A 17,560-nucleotide genomic window follows, 5' to 3' on the forward strand; every position below is an offset into this window, starting at 1 on the left:
CATCAGGATCACGGTGGGGCTGGAGCCTATCCCAGCTGACAACCATTCACATTTACATTCATACCTACGGCCAATTTAGAGTCACCAATCAGCCTAATGCGTGTCTTTGGACTGTGGGAAGAAGCCGGAGTACTTGGAGAGAACCCACACAGACCACTAACCAGAAACCACTGGCCCACCGTGCCAGCCCAAAACTAGCATACTAAGAAAAATTTGATGGTGCCATATGAAAAGTTCAGTGATCACCACTACAATTCCAACTCATCCTGAGGACATGAATGTGCGTGGTTTCATGGCAGATTTTTCCCTCAAAATCATTAAAGTCAGACTCAACTTCTGCAAGCCATTAATAGTCATGCAAAAACGTGTCATTCCATATAGTTGATGTTGAAATATTTTACAGGATAAGTAAAAGTGCTGGTAGCACTACAGGAAATCCAGGGGAGGGCGTGGAGGGCCCTCGACCGACCAACTTTATTGCGCAACTCCTAAAGGACATATTGAAGCTGGATGAGATGTCACACCTTGACCGAGCCCACCGCACCCTCCGCGCAAAACCTAAGGATGGAGAGGTGCCCCGTCCTTTCATCATCAGGATCCATTACTTCCATGTCCGTAATGAAATTAAAGATAACCCTGCCAGGCGGATCAACGCACATATTTGATGACCCGGACTCTGCCATGGACTTTGTCAATGCGAATATTAAGAAGTCTATTGCCCCAGACGATGTGGTGTAAGTAGGGTATAGCGCCACTTTCGTTTTATTCATTTTTGCTTAATTGTTCATTTATTTATTATTATTATTATTATTATTATTATTATTATTATTATTATTATTATTATTATTATTATTTATTTGTTTTGTTTGTTTGTTTGTTTGTTTTTGGTATCAACAAGGACACAATATACATTCTATATAATGTTTTCCTTTCAAATATTGACGCTCTTTAGTATAAGCGTAGAACCCAGTGGTATGTCACATACCTCTGACGGAGCCTTAGTTTAGGTTTAGTAGAGAGTTTAAGTAGAAGATGGGTCTAGTGCGCATCTCGTTTGGGGAGACGCTTATGCAAAGGGAGGTGGGGAATGTGGGAGGGGTTGTTCTCTTGTTCCTGCTTACTTGTTTTGTTCTGTTGTTATGTAATGTTTATGTCTTTAGGTCACCATACTTTAACCTATGTAATGGCTGTTCATTTATTACTGATTACACCTGTACACACATTTTCTTTGAGATCAGTATGTGCTATGGCTTAGAATAGCCAGCTCTGTCAGTCCGGGAGGGGATTAAAATTTATAAATTGGAACTGTAGAGGTCTCAATCATCAGATTAAGCGTAGTAAAGTACTCCATCATCTTCAACACTTAGGAGGGGATATTGTCTATCTCCAGGAGACTCATTTAAATGTAGATCATGCTAAATTGCGTAGGAGGTGGGTTGGTCAAATGTATCATTCATCTTTCCAGGGTAAATGTAGAGGTGTTGCAATCTTGATTCGAAATTAAATCAATTTTACTTGTTCTAAAATAGTCTCTGGTGCTAATGGAAGATATTTAATTGTTACTGGTCAGTTAGGCAATACTCCCGCTCGTTAATATTTATGGTCCTAATTGGGACAATGAGGCTTTTTTCCAGTTAGTATTCTCTAAATTAACCAACATGCCCTTGTATTTCCCCATACTTGGAGGTGACTTTAACTGTTGGATCAACCCAACATTAGATCGTTCCTCTACCAGAAATGTAGCAGCTTCAAAATCAGCCAAAGTCATTCAATCCTTTATGGATGAATTTTCCATATCAGATCCCTGGCAACCTTTTAATCCCTCGGGAAGAGCTTATTCCTTTTTTTCCAATGTGCATCATACCTTTACATAGATTGACTACTTTCTGTAGTACATTCCTGCTTTTATGATACTATTGTAATCTCAGATCATGCTCCTGTTATTTTGGCTATTCGATTTGAGGATTACAATGTTGCACGTCCTCCTTGGCGTCTTAACACACAGTTGCTATCCAATGAAAACTGTGAGTTTTATCTCGCAACAAATAGACTACTTTCTATCGTTAAATAAAACTCCTGATGTCTCCATGTTCGTGATTTGGGAGGCTCTGAAGGCCTATTTGCGAGGGGAAATGATCTCATTTTCAAGCTATTAAAGCAAGCTTAGGAAGAGAAAAATGTCGGAAGTGAAGCAATGAATAGCTTAGCTTGACAATGTGTATGGTACTTCGCCATCTTCTGATATTTTTAAAGAGCAGCTTTCATTGAAAGCAGAATACGACGTTCTCGCTTCTGCTCAGGTTGAAGACCTCCTGCTGAAATCCAGATCCACGTACTATGAGCATGGGGATAAAGCAAGCCGACTACTTGCTCACTATTTACGTCAGACAGCGTCCTCTCACCAAATTCCACAAATTAGGACCTCATCAGGTGTTACAACAGATCCCAATTTAATTAACGAACACTTCAGACAATTCTATATGTCTTTATATTCTTCTGAACATTCGATCGACTACTCTGCCTTCGACCACTTCTTTAGCTCTCTTAACATTCCTAAAGTAGACCCTGAGTCTGTTAAGACTTTGGATGGACCAGTCACTATCGTTTAACTTAGGCAGGCAGCTTTTTCTATGCAAACAGGGAAATGTCCAGGTCCGGATGGATTTCCAATAGAATTTTATAGAAAATTCTTTGATAAATTAGCTCCACCGACTCTCATGCAGGCTACAATCTCACTTATTTTGAAGAATACTGGCCGCAAGTTATCGACCCATAAGTTTGTTATCTGTGGACCTAAAACTCTTGTCTAAACTACTTGCCATGCGTCATAAATCAGTTCTTCCCTCCATCATCTCACCGAACCAGACTGGGTTTATCCATGGTAGATATTCTTTTTCTAATCTCAGACGGCTTCTTAAGATCCTGTACAATCCCTCTTCGTCATACACGCCAGATGTCTTAATTTCGCTGGATGCAGAGAAGGCCTTCGACCGGGTGGAGTGGGATTATCTTTTCTATACTTTACAGAAGTTTGATTTTGGGTGAGACTGTTATACACTTCACCCACGGCATCTATTAGAACCAATAACATCCTCTCAGAACATTTTCCTCTCCACCACTCCACCCGGCAAGGCTGCCCTCTGAGTCCCCTCCTGTTCGCTATTGCCATTGAACCTCTTGCTGTGGCCCTTCGGTCACACCAACGTATCAGGGGTGTACTCAGGTATGGTGTTGAGCATACTGTCTCACTGTACACAGATGATCTTTTGGTGTACATTTCGGACCCCTCGATCTCAATCCCAGCTGCTTTAGACAGGCTAACCTGTTTTGGCCGTGTGTCTGGCTATAAACTTAATTTGTCCAAAAGTGAGATTTTGCCCTTGAATCTAGCGGCAAGAAATTTCCCACTGCACAACTTTCCATTCAAAGTTGCTTCGGATAGTTTCGTATACTTGGGTATTCAGGGCACAGCTCAGTTCAAGGATTTATTTAAATCTAACTTTCTTCCACTGGTTGTTAAGATGCAAGATGACTTTGAGCGCTGGACTTTATTAAATTTATCTCTCGCAGCCCGCATCAATTCTATCAAAATGAACACCCTCCCAAAGTTTTTCTACTTATTCCAATGTCTACCTATCTTTGTTCCACAGTCTTTTTTTCCAAGATTGATAAATTAATATCCGAATTTATCTGGAGCAAGAAGACCCCGAGACTACGCAGACCCTTGCTTCAGAGACTAAAATCTCAGGGGGGTCTGGCATTGCCAAATTTTTGATTTTATTACTGGGCCTGTAACCTAAGAGCAATCCAGTTCTGGCTTCATTTCGAGGGCTCCTGTTTCTTCCCCAACATGGATAGTTATGGAATCCATGTCTGCCAAACCAGTCTTTCTGTCTGCACTTGTTCATGCTCCTGTAAATCACCCCATTTCACTAACGTATCAGGGGTGTACTCAAAGAGTATAATAGTTAAATCCACTGTGAGGGTATGGAGACAATTCAGGCGATATTTCAGCCTTCAGGCTCCTTCTCGACTGGCCGCACTAGCACCAAATCTGTTATTTCACCCTTCAATGATTGATGGAGCGTTCTCTTCCTGGCAGGTGCGGGTTATCAAAACAATCAAGGACTTGTATAACAACAACATATTTTCATCTTTTCAGCAGCTTTCAGACGAGCTGGCCCTTCCTAAAAATAATTTTTTCAGATATTTACAGATCCGTAGCTTTGTTAGGAATGTTTACCCTAGCTTTCCTAATTTACCAGAACCTACTGGCCTGGACCCATTCTTGACCCCGCTGTCTGCTACGAAGGGCATGATCTCTGTGTTATATAATCTCATTCACTCTGTAAATCCAGCCTCACTTCGTACTATTAGGACGCTATGGGAGAACGATTTACAGTGTGAACTCACAGATGATGTTTGGGATGAGTGTCTGCGGCTGGTCCATTCCTCCTCCATATCTGCTAGGCACGGGTTGCTACAGTGTAAGATTCTTCACCGTTGTCATTTAACTAAGGTCAGACTGTCGAAAATATATAGTGATGTTGATCCCATTTGTGACAGATGCCGCCAGTACCCGGCTACTCATTTCCATATGTTTTGGGCATGCCCTTCCCTGAATACCTTTTGGTTAGAGATTTTTAATACTATTTCACAGGTCACCTCTGTTTCTTTCACACCATCAGCGGTTACTGCCCTATTTGGAGTTGCCCTCATCCCTGCTATACCAAATTATAAGAAGAACCTGGTGGCCTTTGTGACCCTCTTAGCTAGATGTCTCGTTCTTATAAAGTGGAAATCCCCGACTCCACCAACCTGTCAAATGTGGATGAAGGACATTTTTCACTTTATCAATATGGAGAAAATTCGCTGCACACTGAGAGGATCGTCGGCTTCTTTCAGGAGAACATGGGGACCATTTTTTGAATATGCGAATAAATTGACTTTTCATAACATCCCGAACTGACAAACAATCTCTTGTACATTGTCTGATCTGTTTTTAATGTCATGCTTCATACAGTTGTGTGTGATTGTTCTCTATAATGTGCCTTTAACAACGGCCATCTATGTAGCTGTCTAACTCTTCATTCTGTATAGGTGACCTGCCTTTTTTTTTTTTATTTGCTTGTTTTTTTTATTATTGTTTGTTTATATATTTATACACAAGTGTCTTGTACATTATTTGTTTTTATCTGGGTTTAGTGATAATGATAATGAGAAACTTGATACTTGCTTTCTTATAGCTGTCATTTATGAGTTTGAAAATTCAATAAACAAAGTTGAAAAAAAAGAAAAAAAAAGAACAGCTTTGTATTGATTTTCAGTGACTCTAACATCTAAGGCACAGGTCACTAATAGGTGGACCGCGGTCCAAGTTTTATTCAGTTGTGGTGGAGATTACATTTTGACCGGCGACTCTTTTTTCTGACAGTGTTTCTACACTGCTACTCAGTGAAAGGGACATCCATCCTCATCCTCTGATTGGCCAGTACTTGTTGCCTTTGTGGGTTTGGTTGGCTTTAGGCATTAGGACTAAGATTGGTCAAGGTGAGGGCAAGAATGTCAGCCAATCACAGGCAGGGTAGGGCGGGCCTTCACTGATTGCAGCCAATAATTTTTTTTAAGATATATTTTTTGGCCTTTTCAAGTTTTATTGTATAGAGACAGCTGAAGAGTTACAGAAATGTGGGGAAAGAGAGAGAGATGGGGAATGACATGAAGCAAAGGGCCACAGGTCCAATTCGAACCCTGGGCTGCGGCAAGGACTAAGCCTTTGTACATGGGGCGGATGCTGTACCAACCAGTTTTCTCTATTCAGACCTCCTGAAGTCATAATTGACTACCCCTGATCTAAGGGTACAATCAAACCCAAACCATGGCAGTAAACAGCATAACAGAGTCCAGGATCTCCTTACTATAGGGCTCCAGTGTAGAGGCCTGTACCGTTCAATAGGTATAATGCACACATGTATACATGTGGACTCATCTAACCAGATCACTGATTTTTACATCTCCTCTGTAGACCAGCGGAGCAGCCCTGCTGTCGTATCCTCTTCATTTGACTGTGAACGGATTGTTGTGATCACACCAGTGACAATTTCAGTCAACTCAGGAAGAGTTGCTCTTCTGTTTTTCCTCACATCAAGCTCTGTTTACTTCAGTGTTTGCCAAAAATCTAAATGCAGATGTCACCTTTGTTTACTGAAATACAAGCCAGTTGACCTGTCTTTGGCAGTGAAGCTTCTGCTATCCATGCCTCAACAATGAACCCTGTTTCAGAGTCACTTAGATCTTCTCCTCTTGCCATCTTGATACAAAATAACAATCAACTGGGCCTGCTCTGCATTTGTATACACTCCACAGAGCACTGTTGGATGGTAATTGCTTAATTGTACCATGCAATGGATCCATGTGAAAGTTTCCACATCCCTAATGTTTCTCCACTCATTTATTCAGCTTTTGTCTTTAATTTGTCACCCGTCTGGTATGTGTGTCAAGCTGTGGAAATATCAGGAAGATTTCTCAAACTTTTCTGCCCCTCAGATCTTATGCTCAGCTGACTCCACCAGGAGGATCTTCGTTCTTCGCCTCATTTGACAGCACTTCCATCACACTGCACTCATCCAAATGCCAACATTTGCTCAAAGCTGTCACAGCCACTGAGGAAAGGCAAGAGAGACTTTGCAGTGTGGAGTCAGAAATATTGAAAAATGTCCCCACACTTAAATTCAAGTCCTGCAAAATATCTGCTCTCATTACAAGAATCTTCCTCATTTGATGATTTGTTTTGTGACCTCTGAACCTTTGTCTCCTCATTGTTGGCTAACATTGCTGTGCTGTTTGCTGTTTGGACGAAAGCAAATATGCCTGAAATGTAAAAAAAAACATCAATGATCAATGATATTGTCCAGTAGGCTTTAGAGGCTGCTGATTGGTTTCACACAGCAGCAGGTGCACCAATAGAATGAAGAGGTGGCCATCTGTCACAGTCAGAACAAAATCTGCCTGTCGAAATATAATAGCTTGATGTGGCCAAAAGTGTCATTAATCTCTGTGTGAAAAAGACAGACTGTACCTGCAGCACATCTGTTCCTTCCATAATAAACACATCATCATGTCTATTTGTATTATTTCTCTCAGTCATGTGACACCTTGTCAATGCAATATAGCTATAATCAGTGCAAGAGCAGCAGTCATCAGATTTAAGGTATTTAAAATAAACCTGTTAAATATTTCGCACATAATGCATAGTTTAGGTACTGTGTGTCATGAATAATTCCTGTCTCCTTAAAATGACTCCGCAGTAAGCAGAGATTTCCTATTTTATAAATACACATCCTTAATCCTTTGTGTCACTTTGCATCTCTCATATCCACACTGAAAGAGCTACCCGAGGAAGAGACACAAGGAGGGAGGAAAGTGATCCACATCCACTTCACACACTATAATGCCAGCAGCTATGCCCTTGCCATAACCATTTTGTTTGAATGTTTGCATACAGCAGGGGTAGTCAATTCTGATTTTAGGAGGTCCGGATAAAGAAAATATCCTCATGTTCAGGTCTGCAGCATCATCATGTTTAAGTTGCATTATAATTTAGTTCTACATTACAATTATTTTATATATATCGAAGCAGCATTGTCATTGTATCAACATCTGCAACATCTGTGTGAAGTCAACGACTCAAATCAAACAAAGAAAGCTATAATTCAACGTCATGGCAACAATATTTATTTTCAGTGACACTCTGCACTCTGAGCTACATACAATAATAAATAATACATCAAATAAATAAGAACAAATAAAGAAGAAAAGTCATATCATAATATAAATAATAATAATAATAATACGTTATTGACTGACTTGGCTGCAATCTTCTGGATTAAAAGTCAGTTTTCGGTGTCAACCTTCCTCCGTTTAGCACACGCCATGGCACACTGACTCACAGTTTGACCTCTTTTCTCTCTCTTGTCTCCTCACTCCTTTATATTTTTCTCTCCGTCACTTTCACTGCGGCCCACCCTACCCTGCTTGTGATTGGCTGACCAATCTCAGTCCTCATGCCTAAACCCAACCAACTCACAAAGGTAACGAGTACTGGCCACTGGTAGGATGTCCCTTTCGCTGAGTAGTGGTGTAAAAACACTGTCAGAAAAAAGTCGCTAGTCAAAATGTCCAACAAAACTGAATAAAACTCAATGATATGTCGTTTCCGGCTCTGGGTCCAGACAGGACATAGAATGGGTCCTGACCTGGACTGCGGTCCTCCTATTAGTGACCTCAGGCATAGAGGGTTCATCATATTTATCCTTTGAACCCAGCTGATGTTGTATACATGTTATTTTTCACAATTCAGTCAAATGTGATCACACACAAACAGCTCAGGGTTAGAGGTCAGCCCAAACCACTCAGTGGGGAGTAATGTCAGCGAGTATCAAAGCATTCTTCCTTCTGTACTGAAATGGGGAAAAGTTTCCCCCGTCCAGGGACCAAGCATGCGCTGCGTAAATTTGATGACATTCTGCTAATTAGATTTTAATATTTCATGTATGCAGATATTGATTCTCTGGAGACAGTGAATATCTGACAATCTCCAGGCGGTGCTGCTGAAGAAAATGCTGACATGCATGTCAGCATTGCACATGCAGGACCATCAGACAGGCAGCTCCATCCATCTCCTACCTAGCCTGACTGTTACAGAGATGTGTGAGAACAGGTATGTCACAGGGGACATCAGCTTGTCTTCTCACATCACGTCACAGATGTTTTGTTCAGTTAGTCCCACAACACCCTGATAAGACAGTTATTTCAAGTGTTCCCATGGTCCTCAGGTAAAAAACAAGCAGCCACTAGAGCTTCAGAGACAGGGAAACTAGTGAGGATGGGGTCAGTGTGGGACTGAAGCGGTTACTCAATCAGCAGTTGGATTATCAGGTATTTTGGCACATGATCATCAGTACATACATTACTGTGTAGTGCACCACTGCATTTTACTCAACACATACACACACACGTTTTTTAGTAGCTCCTCACAGACTAATGTGTAATCCACCACAGTGAACATTTTCAAGATGTGTGATAATGTAGCTACTAGCATTAACTGTCTAAAAAGGAAATATTTTTCATTAACATATATTACATTCAACCGTTCATATGAAGTTCATGGCACATGCATCCTATAGTTTACTTGTTCAGTAATTCCATAATACTAAACTAGGTTCAGATTGTTCAGTTCAGTATCTTGATTCTTTGTGCCCAACTTGCTCCTCCGTGAATTCAGTTTAGTGTAAAATGTCTTGATAACTGTTTGATTATCACCAAGAAAGTACATGAAAGAAAATGCAGTCCTTACCTTACACAACCCCTTCAGCTGTACTTAAACATCAAAACGTTCAACATCAAAGTGAAAACACTATTAAAAACTGATTGAATTCAGTAAAATGAATTAGTAAAATAAATATTGTTTGTAAAAGTGATCAGTTCGTTAGTTTAAACATTATAACTTGCTCATGTACGATCACCTTCAAGATCACAGACCGAGTTAATGACATCAACTTTCGTGGTGCACCCTTCTACTACACAGCTGAAAATGGGCAGGATGTTCACCTTACCAACATGACAACGACCCTAAACACATCCCAACTACTACTCTAATTTTGAATGAGATCATGACTCACATGTCTACTTGAGTATGTGTTTTTTCATTTGATAAACTCTTGACTTGTCCGATGTGAGATACCTCCACCTCCTCCATGGGACCTGCACAGGATCAACAGTTACAGGTGATGGATGAATGAATATGTCATTTAATGTTAAAGTTTTTGTTTCATGATCATTAAATAAAAAAACAAGTTTCACATTCCTCTATTTCCATTTTGAACGAACCTCCTTAAAAAGCATATATCAACTTTTATTTTCAAAACGAAATGTTGGCAGCCTTCATCCTTCACATAGGCCTTGAGAACATGCAAAGACAGATCTGTCTTTATTCAGCGACCCTGAATGAGAATCATTTTAGCTAAAAGCTGTGATTGTAGCCATGAGGGTGTTTCTGTACACTACGTTACATGTTAGCTGTGCTGCTGCTGGAACTTTCTTCTCTGTGAGAGCAGAACAAACGTGACTAAAGGAGAGGAAGATAAAAAAAATATAGGAGATGAAAAAGATGGATGAGAGAAAAGAGGCAGAAATTGAGGCAGTGGAAATGCAAACACTTTTTCTCTCATACACACACGCACACAAACACACACACACACACTCACATACACAAACACAGCATGCAGTCACGGCTGAGCTAACAAAGGCACTAGCCTGGGTCCTCAGCTCTTGGGAGATGAACTGGAGCTGATAAATTTAGCAAAAACACAACTCCCCTTAGGCCACACACAAACACACACACACACACACACACACACACACACACACTGCCACTATCTTCACTTGCTTCTTTATGTGCGTGTGTGTGAGTTTATGATGTAAGTAGGGCTGCAAAGCTTGGGTGCATCTAATTCTGTACATGTAAGCATGCGTGTGTGTGTGTGTGTGTGTGTGTGTGTGTGTGTGTGTGTGTGTGTGTGTGTGATTTGAAACTGCCTGACCTGACAAGAGTTCCTGCATTAACCACAAACCAGATGTCACTGTACTGGACATGAGTGAGTGACAGAGGAAGGAAGAGAGGAGATGATGGATGTATGGAAAGAAGAGAATATGAAAGGATTTAATATAGCAGAGATGGCAGTAAGGGGAGAGGAGGGGTGAAGAGCGGAATGGTGGGGAGAAGACATCAAGAAATAGAGAAGAGGAGAGGGAAAAGACAAATTGGATGTGCGAAGATGACAAAAGAGACAAGGAAAGAGGAAAAGAAAAGGAAAGATGAAGACATATCACTGAAATTCTTTGCAAAACAGGACAGAATCATCTCCTGCCATATTCCAGTTTGGTCACACTGCTGACCCTGTTTCACCGAGAAACACCAGCTCAGCAGGGACTTCTGCAGACAGTTTTTTAGAACAGTTCATCTTGTCATTTCAAAAATAAAAAAATACTAATGAAGACTGTGAAGGAGGCCAGTTAGCAAAGAGGAGCACAGGAAATCAAACATAATGGTGATTGTGTCTATTTTAAAGGTAATAGTGTTTCATCTGGGGTTGGACTGAAATACTTTGGGCAGATTGTGTGGAATAAAGGGACTTTTCATTTTCTGCTTTTACAGTGTTAAAGGACATTTTGGGTTTCAGTTTCAGATTTATTAACATTAGAATATGTACTTATATACTGTACATATATAGCGCCTTTCTAGTCTTCTGACCACTCAGAGCTCTTTCACACTTTCACACTTACACACACATTCATACACAGATGGCATTAGCTGCAATGCAAGGTGCCAACTGCTCATCAGTTTGAGGAGCTAACCATTCACACATATTCACACACTGATGGCACAGCCTTCAGGAGCAATTTGGGGTTCAGTATCTTGCCCAACGACACTTCAACATGCAGACTGGAGGAGCCGGGGATCAAACCACCAATCATCTGATTAGTGGACGACCTACTCTAACTCAGCTGCCCACATATGGACACATCATAGTTGACATCCAAGCTTTGATGTTTCATTGACATATCCCAATATCAGCACAGAGGAGAATGGGAAATGACATAAAAATATCCATTATAAGAAGTGCATATCATCTGAGTCAATTAATGAAGTGTCCAGCAGAGTTCAGCACCACTGGCTGCAACAAAAAGGTCAGATTGTATAAAGTCTTATGGAGACATTTGCCTATTTCTCATTTGATTTATTGCCTCAGTAAACAATTTCCTCATGGGTTTATGGTCTCGGGAGATAACTTCCATGCAGTGTGATGTTCATTTAGTAAATGATGGCCCCATTTAGAGAAAAATAGATGATAAAACAGGGAATGCTTCAGGGGGCGTGACTACCTTGTGATTGACAAGTAATTCTCAGTCTCATCCATCCAGCTCACATGGTGCTCACCAAACTCAGGAGGAACTGTCAAACTAGGCAGTGCTGAATATGCTATGTGCCGCTAAATATGAATCCAGTTTCTGTACCTGCATTGACATTGATATATTTTAGTTCTTTAATATCTTTAATATAGGAATGTTTGTGACTATGTGTGATGACCAAGTCAAATCAAATCAAATCAAATCAAATCAAATCAAATCAAATCAAATCAAATTTTTACAATCTGTACAGGGAGTGACAGCCTCTGCCCTTAGACCCTTGGTTCGAGTGAGGAAAAACCCTTTTAACAGGGAAATCATCATCATTATCATGCATCCTTAACCAATACCATGCCTGACTAGGCATAACCCATAACTAAGGGATGACCTGAGCCAGCCCTAGCTATAAGGTCTATCAGAAAGGAAAGTCTTAAGTCTACTTAAAAGTGTTGACCGTGTCTGCCTCCAGAACCCAGAATGGTAGTTTGTTCCACAGAAGAGGAGCCTGATAGCTGAAAGCTCTGGCTCCCAATCTACTTTTGGAGACTATAGGAACCACAAGGAACCCAGCGTCCTGAGAGCGCAGTGTTCTAGAGGGGTAGTAAGGTACTATGAGCTCTTTTAGATATGATGGTGCCTGACCATGAAGAGCTTTGTAAGTAAGGAGAAGAATTTTAAATTCTATTCTAGATTTAACAGGTAGGCAATGCAAGGAAGCCAAAATGGGAGAGATGTGATCTCTGATCTTGGTTCCTGTCAGAACACGTGCAGCAGCATTCTGAATTAACTGCAAAGTCCTAAGAGACTTATTAGAGCAGCCTGATAACAATGAGTTACACATAGCTCCACAGTCTCCTCAATAGATCACCATTTCTGTCTCCACAAACAAGTGGGTGACATCAAGGTGGGTTTGCACCACTCCCCCACAGAACTTATAAGGTAGATGCTGGGTGAAGGTGGGACTGAGGAGAAGCAACTATAGTGGTGATGATCTCATTGGACAGTTTCATCCTGAACTTATCCATTAGTCAAATGGACTTGAAATGCCAGTATTGGTGATGAAAATAAAATCAACTATTTTATGATCCTGGATGTAAGATGTCTTATCTCTTAATATGGTATGTTCACCCAAACCACAGTGGTACAGATAATTTTGTTTTCATGTGGTGAGTTTTTGAAATATCTGTCTGAGATTTCTGCCAACACAACAATATCATGGTGGAATAATCTTTTTATTCCTTCTCCAAGAATCTAAAAATGACGACAAGCAAGTCAACCAGAGTCTGTCTTCTCAGACACAATTCATAAAGGATAATCCACAAACATCACTGTCAGCATTTTTTATTGGAAATGCTTTTCAACTAAAGAAGTGATCCCACAGCACTTTTTAGGAGAGAAAGAAGGAAGTTGGCTCGGAGGGAGAGAAAGAAACAAAAGTGAAGGAGGGCTGATGTAAAGACGATGGAAGGAAGGAAGGAAGGAAGGAAGTGAAGCAGGAAGGGAGGGGAAGTTGAGAGTAAGAATAAAGTTGAGCTTCTGAAAGCAATTAGTGAAAATCAAAACATGTCCCAAATTTTAATCCATTGGAAATTGGTGTCCAAAGCTCTGGCCTCTGTTTTTCTACCAAAGCTTCTGCTGCCCTGCAACAGAAGATAGGCTCAATGAACACACACAGCGCTCTGCCAGCTGGAGTTTGCACTTTGTGTTATTTTGCGGTATTATTTTGAAAGCATGAACAGTGGCTGTAAAACACAAAACAGGATTTGGGGAGAATAAAAGGTTGATGGAGGGAGAAATGAAAGTGAAATAAATCTGCATATGATCAAAATATAAAACCTTCATGTCTGCTTTCTGATGCAACTCTGCATTGTTTCTAATCAACAAACTGTTTTCATCATTTTGTTGTGGTGACAAACGTAACTTCTGCCTGGATTATGTTCAGAGACAACATTTCTTTGACTGAATGAAACTGCATTTATTTAAAGTGCTGAACTCTCTGTATGGTGGGCAGAGTGCAGGACCGTGACAACAGAATCTTGGTTTGTATCCAGACTCCGGTCAATGGTTAGGTTTAGAAAAGCAGGAAAGGTTATGAGTTAAACGTTAATCATGTGGTAGTCACGAAAGGTGGATAGTGCATTTTATAAGAGCAAATCTCTGAAGTGAAGATGTGGGCTAGACGAAAGGTCAAAACCAGATTTTAAAATGAGAAACAAACAGCTCTGTCACAGGTGTTGCTAGGAGTGACGAGAGGACACAGCGTTGGTACGGACCGATTTCACACAGCTACTGTTGGCTGTCCCTGCTGCAGGCAGAACCCTGAACCCATTGGTTCCGACTGAAGACATACATATCTGACATTTACAACCAAAGTAACATTTAGTGCCAAAGCAGGAAGTTGTGTATTCCTATTACAGCAGAAAAAACGACTGCAATGGTGACTGCAGAATCAGTCCAAAGGTGCTACACTAGCATCACCTTAACTACAATGCTACTGTAATGTTACAATCTGTTACTTGCTTGTGCTTTAAAGTGTAGACACTAAGTTGGTGGAGGAGTGTGGGCCATGTTTGACTTTCACTTGGGAGACTGGAGAACGTAACCATTCATTAACAAGACAAGGCAACCAACCTTAATCATACCTTAACAGTCATTTGTTTACCACTGACTTACACTAACTCTAACCATAAGTCCATCATACAGGGATGAAGAAGTCCTGCAAACTGAAGAGCAGTTGAGGAGAAAGAGAAGGAGGTAACAGGCAGAGGAGGTGAAGCAGCTGCTGAAAGGCTGTGAAGCACTGGTGGTGTTCCTGTGGGTGCTGTGAGGAGATTCTACAGACCGGATCAAGTGAAAGGTGCTGAAAATATTCACTTTTTCTGTAGGGTCCTTTCCATATTGTAATCAGACATATATACAACAAACTGAGCCGGTCAGTGGCAAAAACAAGCATTTTAAAAACACTGTGCAATTGCCTGCAAGATTGTTGCTTGTTTCCTGGCTGTCTGTTCCAGCTCAGCACTGAACCAAATAAAAAATTTGTTGTACCCATTCATCACAATAACATGGGAACACAAGGTCGAGGTCTAAAAATATTGAAGTTACCTTTCAATCCAGGTGGTTTGGACATTTCGGGACTGGAGCATGCTACCCAACTTCTGACACAAGCTGTGGTCATCTCACAAATAGAGAAATAGCGCTCTCCTGACAGGCCCCCCAGGCTACACAGTGAAACTTTTAGATGGTCCAGAACACAGCAGCGTGCCCGGTCCCTGGTTCACGTTACCCTGCTACTCACCGAACTCCACTGGCTACCTGTAGAAGCATTAAATTGAAATAGCTAATGCTTACCTACGGAGTAGTCTTTGGTACTGCGCAAACATACTTGAATGCCCTTATACTAGTTGCTTTCTGTGAATGAATGACGCCTGAGTTAGAAAGAAAACGCGTCTCCTCAGAGACTGGCGGCCGCGGCTCAGTGGTAGAGTGGGTCATCCAATAACCCGAAGGTTGGCGGTGTGTCTATGTGTGTGTTCTGACAGGTGCCAGCTGGATGGGACAAATGCTGAGGAATAATTTTGTGTGTATAAAACATGATTAATAAAGTCTTAACTTACCTCTTCTCTTAATACTACCAACAACTGGACATGCTGAATCTACTCTCTCACAGGCTGTTGCTTGAAGGCAGAGCGGGTCGTGCACTAATCAGAAGATTAGTGGAGGGTTCGATCCCCGGTTCAATCTCCTCCAGTCTGCATGTCGAAGTGTCCTTGGGCAAGATACTGAACCCCAAATTGCTCCTGAAGGCTGCACCATCAGTGTATGAATGTGTGTGAATGGTTAGCTCCAGTAGTCGAGTTGTAAAATGAAACCAGGGGGGATGGTGACATTTTTCATTTATGTGACATATTTTCCAGCAGGGGGGTCTGGGGAAATTTTGTATTTCTTAGATGCAGTTTCCTGCATTCTAGTCAATTTTAGGGTGACTTGCTAGACATGGCAAATCCTAAATCCCATCTGATTCATAGCTTGCATTCTCAGTTGCATGGCCTGCACATGACAATAACTATGTATAGAGAGCAACAATAACCACTTATCTATGGACAACATGTCATTCACATCTTTTTTAAACATATTTGTAAAAACATTTTAAATTATTTATTTGTGAATGTGCTCAATATTTTTTTAAACACAACTTTGTGTATGTTTTTAACATCTTTGTGGTTTTCAACATATATTAAATTAGGGCTGTCAATCGATTTAAAAAAAAATTAACTAATTAATCGCAAAATTCTGTAATTAATCGCGATTAACATCAATAAATGTATCAATAAATGAAATGCATTTTTCTGAGACTGAATCTTTAATGAATATTTATTTATGTAAAAGATCAAATTAATGTAGATAAAACACAGAGAAAGTTATTTAAATTCATTCATTTTTATGGCTTAAGGTGCACATATGCACCGTGCAAATAGAAAAAAGAACAGCAGAATGAGGAAATATACTGAGGAGTGCCACACTCCTGTAGTGTAGACTGGGTGTTTTGCTTTGAGGTGATATGTAAAGTTTGTGTACTTCTGTGGAATTTAAATTCGCTTTGCAAACTGTGCAAATTGCCTTGTTGTTTTTGTCCAACGAACCGTCGGGCAACTTTTTAAAATGAAATGTTCCCCCTAAAAGTCCGTCCTTATCCATCTTTCCGCCATAGACTCTCCTTTAGTTAGGATAGATCATAGACATACACATAAACGCTGCACTGAGCAGGTTGGTCCGTTGCTGCAATACGTTAACACGTCCGCATATTTGTCGACTGTGCAGGCACGTCAACCGTAAACTAATACAAGCAGGGTCGGTTTTAGCTGTGGGCATGTGGGGACCGTGCAGGGCGCAAGTCTCCGTGAGGGCTTAAGTTAATGCCTCTTATACAACCCATTCACACAACACACTAATATAGCTGGGAAAACAAAGCTCTACTTGCCACATCCAAAATGGCGGCCCCACGGAAGTAAACAAAAAACCGCGTTAATGCGTTAAATTTTTTTAACGCGTTTAATTCTTATAAAATTAATCGACAAAATTAACGCGTTAATTTTGACAGCACTAATTTAAATACATTTAAACACATTTTTGTTAAAAAACATCTTCACTTAAAAAAACACAATTTAAGGAGGAGGATAAAAGAAGCTTGAGTTTTAAGACGACGCCGATGTTTGAAACAAGCAGCGTATTTAAAAGAATATGGACAGCAGAGGTAGCAGTTAGGAGAGTGTGGAATGATTGACACCTGTCACCTGTCGACCAATCGCAGAGTCAGGAGAATCTATGTTACCGCCCACATTCCACCTTTGACTATGACGATCCAGATGAAAGAAGTAAAACCAAAAGGTCAGTATATCGCAGCAAGAGGTCTCACTTCACGTCAAAGCCTCTTTGTCTTTATGTAACAACCAGGAGCTTCGTGACTGATTCAACTAAAGCAGAGACATAGCAGAGGAGACTAGCAGCGTTTCTTCGCGCTGGAACTTACTGTGTCGTTTTGTGGATTTAGTTGCTTCTCTTTGGGGGCTAGCTCGCCGAGTTTTCATCGCAC

The sequence above is a fragment of the Larimichthys crocea genome, chromosome XII (assembly GCF_000972845.2).
Source record: "Larimichthys crocea isolate SSNF chromosome XII, L_crocea_2.0, whole genome shotgun sequence".
NCBI lineage: Eukaryota > Metazoa > Chordata > Actinopteri > Sciaenidae > Larimichthys > Larimichthys crocea.